The sequence below is a fragment of the Dipodomys merriami genome, unplaced genomic scaffold (assembly GCF_024711535.1).
Source record: "Dipodomys merriami isolate MVZ:Mamm:240054 unplaced genomic scaffold, mDipMer1.0.p SCAF_14, whole genome shotgun sequence".
Taxonomy (NCBI): domain Eukaryota; kingdom Metazoa; phylum Chordata; class Mammalia; order Rodentia; family Heteromyidae; genus Dipodomys; species Dipodomys merriami.
This window is the reverse complement of record NW_027202715.1, coordinates 27,794,016-27,807,664: the sequence shown is the minus strand read 5'-3', so window position 1 is coordinate 27,807,664 and position 13,649 is coordinate 27,794,016. Positions and strand designations below refer to the sequence as shown.

Genomic DNA, 13,649 nt, shown 5'->3' with positions numbered 1-13,649 from the left:
CTTGGAAGGGAGATTTTGTTTTGACTAAATTAACTTGCTTCTTGTACTTTCCAAATCTGAGAGTTTATAATGAGATTCCAAATGCTTAATGTACTGGCCAAATCAGCTTTTTCCTATTTGTCTCTATATATTTTTAGAAACTAGATAGTGCTCATCTCCAGCATATCTGCGAAGATCCACTGTGCTCTCTAGTAATCACAATGGGCAGATGGAAAAGGGAAAAGAAAGCCATTAAGGATAACTCATCCACTCACATTTTCAAACTGATCACTCAGCCAAAAGGTGACCTTGCAACAGATGAAGAAAGTCAAGTTGTGAATGCAGTTCTCAGCTCTAGAGTCAATTCAAGCCTTCTGGCTAATGGTGGCCCTGTGCATGAGTGAGTCAAGCCTGTTTCACAGTTTCTATTGACCTGCAGTAATTTAAATGAAGAAACCCTGACTCAGCAGATCTAAATGAGAATGGTGGGGGAGCAGAAGTAGAAGAAGGATTTTCCCTAAAATACAAAATAGGTACAATCTTCTTTCATGTGATGAACTATAAAAAGGTCCGTTTTGTTGTATGCAAAGTAGGATCGAGTAGAAGTAACATAATTAAGAAAATGCTCATAATTCAAGATTAACACAGTCATTTAATAACAGCTTTTTTTTTCTAATCAAAGCTCCTTTAGCTGCACAGAACAGAATTCCACACCAGCCAACTCAAAGGTGTCACATCTCATTGCTGTCACATGAAAAAGTGGAATCAGGAATCACTGGGCAAAAAGAGAAGCTGCTGGAAATGGTTCCCGCTGAGGTCTTTTCTCCATCCTCCTTGCTTTCCACTTCTCCCTGCATCTCTTTCCTCTCATTTTCCCCTTCATTTTTTTCCTATTATTATTTTCTTCATCTCTTCCTACTTTGGTGTTCCTTGTCAGGACTCAAGGACTAGCCCTGGCACAAAATTGTCTTTTATCTTGATCATTCAATATCTCAGTTTCAAATTCTTAAGAATGTGAGGTTGACACCCAGGTAATGTCTACAGCTGTCAAGGAAAATGGGTCACATGACACAAACCTGAGGATGAAGGTGCACTCATCTTTGGATGATTATCAATTGTGGAGTTTGAGAACCTGATAAATGAACCTCTCAGCAAGCCTACAACATTGGTAAGCCCCTTGAATAAATTTAGGCCATCATCTACTTAGGAAATTAGGGAATAGCTTCTTCTGACAAATTGGATGACCTCTATCTGGACTTCTGCACTACCTCACAGCCCAGTAGCCTCTCCTCTATCTATTATGGTGAACAAACCACAGATCAACTATCGTGATCTGGGATATTTCACAATTAACTAACCTGATTTTATGTCTTAGAGGTAATATCTAACCTCTCTATGAACCTCTGGTTTGTGGAAGGGGATTAAACTAGATAATCTCTGAGATTTTCCCCAGATCAAATAGGCTGTGAAAATACTTGGTGTTCAGTTATGCTGATAAATTCAGTATTTAACTGAGGTTCATAAATGTCAGAAAAATAACCACCACTCCACTCTTCTTTTTACAAAATTTCAGCCTACTTCCAAAATAACTCCATTAGTATTTCACTATATTTCATCCCAAGCTAAACATCATCAGTGTCATATTGTCTTCCATGTTCTAATCGTGACAGGAACATTGTTCTGTGCCCTAGTCATTGCTATTAACTCAGCAAAGCATGCCTTGGCATGACTCTCTCCTACTAGAATCCTTATCACAATCAATGATCTTTTAAGACCTCTGAAAATATCACCTCCTAATAGTGAGAATTGTCTCACATGGCACAAGAAACTAAATATTTACTTGTAAATTCATTCTTTTTTTTGCTTACTAAGACATAAATGTCTGCAGCAAATGGATTATTTCTCAGTCATCTATGTACCTTTGATAACTATCTAGGTGTCTACCAATAGCATCTAGTAAACCATTTGGAACAGTGGATGATTAGTGGATGAATGAGTAAGTGGGTCTTCATTAAATTAAAAATTCTTAATAACTTAGCCACATATGGTAGCTCATTCTTGTAACCGTAGGTGCTCTAGAGACTGAGATCTATAGATTATGGTTCAAGGTCAGCCTGGGCCAAATGTTAATGAGAGTTCATTTCACTGTGGTGGTTTATGTCTGTCACCCCTACTATAGTGGGAATTGTATACGGGAAGAAAATAATTGCAGTCAAGACCAACCTGGGTAAGACTCTATCTACAAAATAGCCAAAGCAAAAAAAAATCTAGAAGCATGGCTCAAATGGTCGAGTACCTACATAAATAGTGTGCAGCCCTAAATTTAAACTCTAGTCTTGAAAAGGCAAATCTGAAATAAGAAGTTCAGTATTCACAAATCCCCAAAATACTTCATAAACAATAATGCAATGAGGTAGCGAATGCCAGATTTACTTTTTAAAATTACTGTTGCTCACATTTTCCAATATTTATGTGTAATGATGGTTCCAACGCAAATAATATCAAAAAGAAATTGGCTTAAAATCATTTTTTCACTTACATTTCTATTCAATCATCTTAATGTTTAAAATCAATTTATTTTGTTAATTTTCATGCACCATCATGAATTTCAATGAAAATGCTAAGTTTTCTATAGTGGAAATCTTGTGAAAGGCAAATATTTTATCTATCCTCCCTTTTATGTCTGCTTTTTAACCATGGTTATCTGACCTTGCTGCCTTTCCAACTTTACCTTCAACATAATTGTAATTAGGTGATCTAGTTTTCCTCTGCAAAAATGTGGCAAGGCCAGCAGGCTTGAATGTAACTCAATCACTTTCCTCTGGCTTTGACTCCACATCTATCTGCAGTTGGTTCTGTAAAGCAAAGTTAGATCCTTTTTCTGGGTATCACTCAATAGCATGGATTTGTGTCTGCACATGTTGAGCTGCAGTGAAGAATCTCTTCCTGGGAATAATTATAAGATAAAGATACTAATAGCTCTCTTCTTGGGTTAATCAGCCCCTAGCCCTGTGGTGTCTTGGCCCCTGTAGTTGCTTGACTCTAAAAATGAATGTCAAAAAGATAAGCAGTATTAGGGGGTTGTGAGCTTTTTAAGTCACCAAATGCTTCTCCAAACAAATGGAAACTGAATTTTCCATATAAAAATCATTAATTATATTGCTGTCTTCATATTCAGTGTAATTGCTTTCTCCCCTCCATTTTAGATCTAGTCAAAAAGTAAGGTAGGTTTCATGAATATCTTCCACAAAAATACTTCTTCAAAGGAGAATATACTCTCGTCTTATTGAACTGATTTGTGTCGATGGAGTCAGAATAAAGGATGCAATAATGTTTTCATGGGGTAATTTTTTTCCTAGTTTTGTTATTCTTGTTATAAACAAATGAAATTGTTTAACTAGTTCAATAATAACAAAAACTCATAGGTGAGAATTTAAGGTAGCCCTAAAGAACTTGAACTACAAATACCCTAGAAATCAAAGATATGATTTCATCAATATGATGAAATCAATATGATATCATCAATAAATTTGTAATGAAAAGAGCTGGAATTTTTCAAATATCAGACAAGCTGACCTGAGTACCCTCTGAGGCAAGCAAAATTAGGCTGGATCTTCAGATGCCACCTCATTACTCACTACAAGCAATGAGGTAAAAATAAGGTACATAACCAGAAGGAAAATAGCCTGAAAATGAGAAAAGAGAAACCCTCAGAATTAAAAGCTAGCATAGTTTATACAGCTGGCTCTAGAATGAGAGACTACATTTGAGAAACACTAACACCGGCACTGAAACAAAAACACAGTGTGTGAACACTACAGGTCTTGAACCTGACCATGTATTTTTAAACCCATTATTAGTTACTTTCATTATCATTTTAGTTATTAGTCATGACTATACACATTAGTACACTCACCAAAACTGCCTTCCAGTTACCAGTGTAACAATAATAGAAGAGTTTGTCTAAATAAGAGGCTTGTTAGGCATTTAATTGTCTACAAATTAATGGTGAAGAATATTATTATAAATCAAAAAGAATCTATCTTAATTTATTCCTCAGTGTTCCATGAGTTAAAATATTGTTTTCACTATCCAGGAAACAGAAACTATTCTGACAAAAGCAATTATTATGCCACACATTAAAGATCACATACTAAGCCACAAAGAAATTGTATGAAGGTATTGTCAAGCACTAAGAACATCTGTACTGATAAAATAAATTCTTCATTGACTCTTTTTAACTTTACACAAAGTATAACATCATATAAGAAAGATTCCAGTTCATAATTGCATCTTGATTGTTCATGTTGCATAAAATAAACACAACTTATAAGTAGCATCTAGTCAGTTATAACTAACCAGCTCAAAATACATTTCAGCAAGTCCCCTACAAAGACAAGCCATTATTGGTTTCTAGAATTATTTTATACCATGAAATAGTTTTACATAATTTTGATGTTTCCACAAACAGAATTACACAGTATGTTCTCTTTTGTGTCTGGCTCCTTTCACTGAACATTATATTTGTAATCTTCATCCTTGCATTTTTGTCTGCCTTTGTTAAATACTAGCTCATTGTACAAATGTATCATGATTAAGTGATTGTCACTTTGATGGACCTTCAGAGAGTTTCTAATTTGGAACAATTACAAATGTCATCAGAAGTGGGAAAGGCATTTTTAGGACTAGAGTGGCTATGTATGAGTAAGATCAACTTTTAGCAGGTTGTCGTAAAAATTGTTTTTCCAAGGCTATACTATTCCTGCTGACAATATGAATTCCAAGGCTTTACCAGGGCTTAACTTTCATCTTCTAATCTACAATAAATAGTATGTTCTTTTGTGTTTACCTAATACATTGATCTCCTACAAATGTTTAAATAAAAAATTACAAACTACACATAACTCAATGCATGCAACTTTATACTAAATTATATTTCCTTGTACTCTAATAATATATTGAGGTAAATGATATGGAGACTTAGTAGAAATATATATTCTAATGAGTGACTGCCCGATAATTTGCCACAATAATTTCCTAGCAATTAGAGCATTAATGTGAAATGAGAAATCTGTAAACCTCATTGGTTTCTTCAAAATAGAAGGGAGAAATAACTTTTACCACACTGTAAAATATGAAACTCATTTATTCAAAAAATGTTTTCAGGAACATTGATTTGAAATTTTTTGAAGGCCCTAATGAGAATTTCTTTCTAGTTTGACCATGATTAAAAGAATATCATCATTCAGAACATAGCTGTCTTCAAATGAAAAATTCTTGTCTCTGAAAATGGATGTTGAAGCCAATTATGCAAATAGGTAGAACAGAAACTGACAAGATTTTTAACTTTTTAATATGATCAAAAGTGCACTTTCAAACAAAACTCGGTTTTTATAGCCATTCTTCTGTAACTCTAAAAACAAAGGGGAAAAAAGCTATCTGCCCATACAGTTTCTGATGTTAATCTAAGACAACTGTGACCCCTGCTGCCCACATGAGTCTCACATTTACAACTGAGACAAAGCTCAGCATCATCAGTGGCTATTCTTGGAGCTTCTGATATGAAAGACCTGGAGGCTGACAACAAATGCAGGATCTAAAATTGCACCTCTGATTCTGAACAAAGAGATAATTGACAAAATTTAAAGGAAGTACAAACACATGAGCATGTCAGGGGTCTATCATCCTCCAAGCCTTTCCTACAGACAACCATGGACATGGTACCTGTCCCCCTACTCCACACCATCACATTTGTGTGTGGCCAAGATTATAATATAAAAATATCATCTCAAGCCAGGCACCTGTGGCTCACGCCTGTCATCCTAGCTACTCAGGAAGCTGAGATCTGAGGATCACGGTTCAAAGCCAGACAGGGCAGAAAAGTCCATGAGACTCTTATCTCCAATAAACCACCAGAAAACCGGTAGTGGAGCTGTGGCTCACCTTGAGCTGAAGAGCTGAGGGACAGTGCCCAGGTCCAGAGTTAAAGCCCCACAACTGACCAGAAAAACACAAGTATCTTCATACATTAAGCTGAAAGGGGGAGTCTTAAGAAATTCTGTCAACCATAGTGTAATGACCAGCGAGGCCCCGATAATCAGCGGGGCCTAATGATCAGTGTGTCCCCTGTGGCCCGGCCCTCTGGAGGGGGCGGGTCATCGAGAGTCTGATGTCACCTTCCATGGGGCCTGCTGCTGGAGGGAGTGGGGGGTCGAGCCCCACGTGGCCAGCTGCCTATTAGAAGTGATTGGACAGTGGACAGCTTGGGGGAGGAGCATGAATGGCAAGTCATTAGGCAGATGAAACGGTGAGTCCAGTGGGCATCGGGCTTGGCATAGCCTATATACAGAGAGCATATTCCAAGCAAGGGGGAGAAATGGAGAGCAGGGCGGAAGTAAGTGAAAGACGACGGGGCAGCAGGAGGAGAAAACAGGCCCCTGCCAGAGCAGAGCAGGCCTGTGGAGTGCAGGGCAAGCCTACTGGAGAAGGCCTTCCTCTAGAGAGGCCTGCGGAGAGGCTCCTCCCGGAGCAGAGCAGGGCAGGCCTGTGCAGAGTGGAGAGGCCTGCAGAGAAGGAGGAAGGGAAGAAAGGGAAAAGCTTCCCCTTTGGAGGTTTGGCGCTTTGGAGCTTTGGAGGCCTGAGGGTTGGTGGTTTACAGACCAACTAATAAAGGTCGGGGAATCAGGACTGCTAATTGGAGGCTTGGAGGTTTGTGGTTGAGGCTGCTCTTGGTTCTGGGTATCTAGCCCAGGACAAGGTAGTCTCAAGACCCCTTTCTGGTGTAAACAGTGTAAATGAACCTCTTTTGTCCACCTTTCACTGTCTGTGCCTCGATGGATTGTCTCGCTCTCTGGGGGTCATAAGTAGTGTAAGATTAAATATACTCATGGGACCCTCAGAACCTAGGTGGGGCTTCAGACCAAGGCAATGCTCATTTCCATGTGCAATTTGGGATTCAGGGTAGGAAAGGGAAATAATGGAATTCGGCATCTTGTAGATGATGGTTGGTCACTATGCTGTGTGCTATACCGTATTCTTCAGTTAATGCTTTGGGCTTTATGTGATACTGATTATTATCCCAACTTCAGACAGTTTAAACAAACTTATCCAAAAGGACATGGTGGTCCTGTAGGAAAGCCAGGTGGGACATAATACATCCTGCTCCTTAATCTTATCAAGAGGGATACTTTTAAAACTACAAAGAAATAACAGGAAAAAAGTAAGAGAATATATGAACTAGGAAGATGAAGTAAGATTTTTCAGCATCAATAATGGCCAACCTAAAGTTGGTAGCTATGAATTTAAAATGAGAAGAGACCCATTATGTGTTTCCAGCCAGGCACATTCATCAGTGCTTCTGAAAAGCCAAAAGAGGAAAGATTTGCATTTAACTAGGGTTAAAATTTTACCTTGGAGATCAGAATTATATACTTTTTTTATATTTCATTTACTTAACTTTTCATTTATGTGCTCATTCACGGTGTACATAATATAAAAGGCATATCTCCAAGGCAAATCATACTGTATCTTAAATTATTTCATTTATATCTTTTTTATGTTTAAAAATTTATAGCCATTCATTGTACTGTATAGTGAATGATAATCAAATTTCACCCTTTGAACTCAAATATACCAAAGACTTTATTATAGAGTACTCATTTTTTCACTTTCTCAACTTTGCTTAATATTTCTCCAAGGGGTAAGAAAAAATCTCAAGAAAATATACACACTTGGGTTCTGGTACTACTATACTTTAACAAATCATCTTAAAGCATATATAATAAAATATATAATATATGCATGTTAATATATATTCATTTTAAAATGAATATTATTCTGCTTTCAGGGAACCTATATTTGTAATCTATAGTATAATAGATTTTTTCATTAAAAGTTCATAGATTATTTTCCTATTACTGCTTTGCCCACTTTTAACTGATTTACAGATAGCAGCAACTTACTCTGAATCATTTTGAAAATATTAAAGACACAGCTACACTATTCCATCATTACTATACATGTAATTTGTGTTATATCATGTATTTTTTTCAAAGAATAATTATAATATGAAGGGTCTAAATGCTGTTTTTACTTGAAATGTTTTAAGAATTTGGCTTTTTATGAAACATAAAGTTACAGACTGATTTGATGAATGATACCCCCTTTAAAGGCCTTAAAGATAATAAAAAAGTATCAAAAATTTTAAAGAAGCATGCCTTTTGTTGATGATAAAAACACATAGGTCACACCCACTCTTCAATGCTGACCTCATCATAAGACAAGCTGGGTCTCACCCTATGGTCTATTCCTCTCCCTCCCTAAAAAAAAAATGTCATCTCTGGGCTAATCAGAGTCAGGACCTACTTTTAGAGAGGAGAGGTTAAAGTTGCCTTTCACCAGCTTGAAGATGGGAAGCAGTCAACTGCTGTGGTCCTTCTGCTAATGCAAAGAACAAAATGGGCATACTATTCACTCCAAGTGATACTATGACCATCTTAAATGTTGACCAACATTATAAAAAATGTGAGTGTGTCAAGGCCAAGTGGAAAGGCATTGAGTAAGGCCATCTTTTAGGGGTCCAAAGTGAAGACAGTGAACATCTGAAGGGTGGTTGGGGCTTGTGCCAACTGCAGCTGATGAACCAATGAAACTGATGATTTAAAAGTGTATTTATAAGGCTGGGAAGGTGGCTTAGTGACAGAGTGCTTGCCTAGCATGCATGAAGCCCTGTCTTTGATTCCTCAGTACCACATACACAGAAGAAGCCGGAAGTAGTACTATAGCTCAAGTGGTAGAGTGCTATCCTTGAGCAAAAAGCAGCTCAGAGACAATGCCCAGGCCCAAATTCAAGCCCCTGGACTGACAAAAAAAAATAATTATAATAAAATAAAATTGTATTTATAGAAATGACCTCCAGAAAATGGAAATAAGAGGTGTTTGTTTCCTTTGTTGCTGTTTCATTTTTTGTCTTGGTCGTTTATCTATCTTTGGTAGTATAAGGTGTGGCACAGAAATGGTGGTACAAAAGCTGAACAAATAGAGCAGTGGTACTCACTGAACAGTGTGAAAAATGAGCTCTACAACTTGTGGATGGGGATGGGAGGGGAAAACTGGGAGAGAACAGGGAAGGGGTTGCATTGCTTGAAAAAAAATATACTCTTTATCTGACTTATGTAACTGTAACCCCTCTGTACATCACCTTTATAATAATTATTAAAATGCCTGAAAAAGAAGAGATAAATGAGAGTATGTTTCTTTCCACAAGTTTTCTGTTACTCAACCCAGGCTGTGCAAGAAATGAGAGGCAGCCATCCAAAGCAAAAACCTTAAGCCCACTTGCTTTTCAGAACACTTTACTCCAGACTGATTTATTTAAGAAGCAGTACAACAGGAAGTTACTGAAAGAGCTATACCCACAATATGACTTTACAAGGAGCCACATGATAAGAAAGAACAACTTCTCCACCTCCTATAACAATTGATGCTGTGATTGGCTGACTAATGCCTCCTCCTCTTACCCCTGCCCATCCCCCAATTTTCTGTGATAACACTGTACTGTGCAGGATATAATACACGAGAGAAAAAGTATTCTTCAACTCGAACAACAGGTTGAAAAGCTCCAGCAGAAACTGAAGACCACCCAGAAGTCAAGTAGAAGACAAGAAAGAGATGGCTTGAGAAGTTAAAGGAGGTCATATACTTCCAGAAAAGATAACATGAGTAACTCAACCAAAATAACTTCTTTGAAATTGTGGAAGTATCAGCATCTTTATAAATGAAATATGCATTGATTTTGTTTTTTTTTATTTTTTTGCTGGTCCTGGGGTTTGAACTCCAGGCCTTGGCACTGCTCCTGAACTCCTTTTGTGTCCACTTGAGCCACTGCCCCATTTCTGGCTTCTTGTGAGTAGTTTACTGAAAATAAGGGTCTTTTGGATTTTCCTACCCAGGCTGGCTTTCAACTGTTTTCCTCAGATCTCAGCCTCCTAAGTAGATAGGATTACAGGCAAGAGACACCAGGGCCAGGCTAATACTGATATTTTTTTAATTGTAAAAGTGATGTAAAGAAAAGTTAGTCAACGTCGGTGTGGGGGGTGGGGGGGGGACAGGAGGGGGGAAGGAGAAGGATTGGGATTGGGGGGGAGGGGGAGGCTGGGAAGGGATGTGAAGGGTAAACAAAGGAGGAGGCTGCAATGCTTGGTAAGAAATGTACACATTATCCTGCCCATGTAATTGTAACTCCTCTGTATAGTATGTTCACAAATAAAATTAAATTAAATTTAAAAAAAAAGCAAAGTTAGTTACATGAGTCAGGTAATGAGTACATTTCTTTTGAACAGTGTCACCCCCTTCCTGATTTTTTTTCCCACTTTTCCCCATCCTGACATTTCTCTCCCATAAGTTGTATAGTTCATTTCCAACATAGTGTCTGGAATCACTGCTGAGTTAGTTCACACTTTGTACCACAGTTTCTGTGCTTAGCCTTCCCCTCCCCAAAGTAGATAAACCTACATAAAAGACAAAGGATACAGAAATCAAAAATTATATTGATTTTTAATGGGGCAAGACCTTATATCCTCTGATAACCTACATAAGAGCTTAAAACAATTACTTGCATAAAAACAACTTAAAAATAATAAACTAGATATATATGCTGTAAAATTAAAAGATACTGGATAGTTCTCATTTTGGAGGGAGAGGAAATTTCAGGTAAAAAATGTGCTCTTCCTATGCCCTTATTTGTGAATTAAAAAAAATATTATTTAGTTTTTACTTTTATAATATTTTTAATTGTAAAAATACTGTAGAGAGGGGTTACAGTTACATGAGTAAGGTAATGAGTACATTTGCTATCAAGCATTATTACCCCATCCTTTGTTTTTCCCCTAACATCCTTTCCCTCTTCACTTCCCCAACTACTCCCTCATCCCCTCCCCAAAGTTGTAAAGTTTGTTTTCAACATAGTGTCTTGTACATCTCATTGTTACAATGGGTCAACCTGTATCCTTATTTCAGCATTTTGTTATTTCCCTTCCCCACTCCAAATTAGAAAAATGTATATACAAGATGCATGGCACCAGAATCAAATACACTGAAAGCAGGGGTTATACCACAGGGGTAGAACATACAAAAGAAACAAAAAAATCACATAGTACATTATAAGTACATTAAAAACAACAGCAACAAAGATAAAAACTGTTGTGTCCTTATCATGGAGTTCATTTCACCTAGCATCATCTTATATAGTCATATATACATAGCTTTTGACTTTTTCTTCTTGTCCTAGACATACACTAGCTATTGCAGATAAGGGAAAACAATTATTCTTTGGGCCTGGCTTACTTCACTTAATATAATTTTTTCCAAGTCTTTCCATTTCCTAACAAATGGGCAATATTATTCTTTCTGGTGTGTGTGTGTGTGTGTGTGTGTGTGTGTGTGTGTGTGTGTGTGTGTGTGTGTGTGTGTGTGTGTGTGTGTGTGTGTGTGTGTGTGTGTGTGTGTGTGTGTGTGTGTGTGTGTGTGTGTGTACCACATTTTCTTGATCCATTCATCTACGGAGAGGAATATGGGTTGGTTCTATATCTTACCTATGGTAAATAATGCTGCAATAAACATAGTTGTGCCGGTAGCTTTAGTATGGCCCTGTTTGTGACCATTTGGATAAATGCCCAAAAGTAGGATTGCTGAGTCATAGGGGAGCTCTATATGGAGTCTTTTGAGGAACCTCCATACTACTTTCCAAAGTGGTTGAACAAGTTTACACTCCTACCAACAATGCAGTAGGGGTCCCTTCTGTCCAAACCCCTCCAGCATCTGTTGTTACTAGATATCTTGATTTTAGCCATTCTAACTGGGATGAGGTGGAATCTCAATGTTGTTTTGTTTTGCATTTCTTTTATGGTTAGAAGGTTGAGCATTTCTTCATGTGTCTATTGGTCATTCTTATTTCCTCTTCAGAGAAGTTTCTTTTTAAGTCTTTAGCCCACTTACTTATTGGGCAGTTGTTTCTTTGAGGATTTGTTGTTGGGGTATTTAATTTTTTGAGTTCCAGGTATATTTTAGATATGAGACCCTTATCCATTGTATGGCTAGTGAAAATCTTCTCCCAATTGGTGGTGGGCTTTCTATTCATCTTGTTAGCTATGACCTTTGTCATGCAGAATTTCTGCAGCTTCATGCAATCCCATTTGCCAAACCTTTCTTTGGCCTTTTGTGTTTCTTGATTTTTGTTAAGAAAATTTTGGCCTGTGCCAAGGAAGTCTAGAGTTTCTCCTATTCCTTTCTGTAATATTTTCAGGGTGTCTGCTTTGACTTCAAGGTCTTTGATCCATTTGGAGTTGATTTTGGTTCAGGGTGATATATAAGGATCTAGCTTTAGTTTTCTACAGGTGTTTAACCAGTTTTGCCAGCACCATTTACTGAGGAGGCTGTCTTTCTTCCATTCTATTTTTTAAGTTCCCTTATTGAAGATTAGGTGACTATAGGTCTGTGAGCTCATTTGTGGGTCTTCAGTTCTATTCCCCTAGTCCTCAGGTCTGTTTTTGTGCCAATACCAAGCTCTTTTGATTACTATGGGTTTGTAGTAGTTTGAAGTGAGGTATCGATAGTCTTCCAGCACTATTCTTTCTGTTAAGGATTGTATTTGCTATTCAGGGTCTTTCATTGTTCCACATAAATTTTGAGGATGCTTCTTCTATTTCACTGAAAATGAAGTTGGGATATTGATGCATATTGCATTGAATTGTAGATAGCCTTTGGCAGTATTGCCTTTTTCATGATGTTAATCCTCCCAGTCCAGGAACAAGGGAGGTTTCTCCACTTCCTCAGTTCTGACTTAATTTCCTTTTCAAGTTTTTAAAGTTTCCATTGTAGAAGTCCTTCCCTTCTTTAGTTAACTCCTAGATACTCTATTTTTTTGTGGGACTATTACAAAAAGAGTCACTTTCCTTATTTCAGCTGCGCTCTTCTCGTTATTGGCATACTATTGATTTTTGAGGATTAATTTTATACCTGCTACTTCACAAAACTTTTAGATCACCTCAAATAACTTGGGAGTTGAGTCCATGGGGTTTTTTAAAAACAAGATCATGTCATCTGCAAAGAGGCAGAGTTTAACCTCATCTTTCCCTATTTGGATCCCCTTTATGTTTGCATCTTGTCTTATTGCTCTAATACTAATACTAATACTAAATATACTAAATACTAATACTAAATATAAGAGAAGTGAAGAGTGTCTCATTCCTAAATTTGGAGGAAATGGCTGTAGCTTTTTGCCATTAAGTATAATGCTGACTGTAGGTTTGTCATACACAGCCTTTATTATATTGAGGAATGTTCCATGGATTCCTAATTTTTCCAAAACTTTCATCATAAAGAGGTGTTGGATCTTGTCAAATGCTTTTTCTGCATCTATGGAGGTAATCATGAGGTTCTTATCCTTGCTCTTGTTAATGTGATGTGTTATATTGTTTGATTTGCATATATTGAACCAGCTATACATCCCTAAAATGAATCCTATTGGATCATGGTATATGATTTTTTTGATGAGTTGTTGAAATTGATTGACCAAAATTTTGTTAAAAAGTTTTGCATGGAGGTTTATCAAAGAAATGGGTCTATAGTTCTCTTTCTTTGATGAGTCCCTGCCTGGTTTTGGGATGAGGGTT

General features: G+C 37.2%; 1 pseudogene; it reads left to right on the top strand.

Moving 5' to 3' along the window:
- The first annotated feature begins 200 nt into the window (after positions 1 to 200).
- Positions 201 to 9,694, top strand: LOC138825868 (THAP domain-containing protein 1 pseudogene; annotated as a pseudogene).
- The last annotated feature ends 3,955 nt before the right edge of the window (positions 9,695 to 13,649 follow it).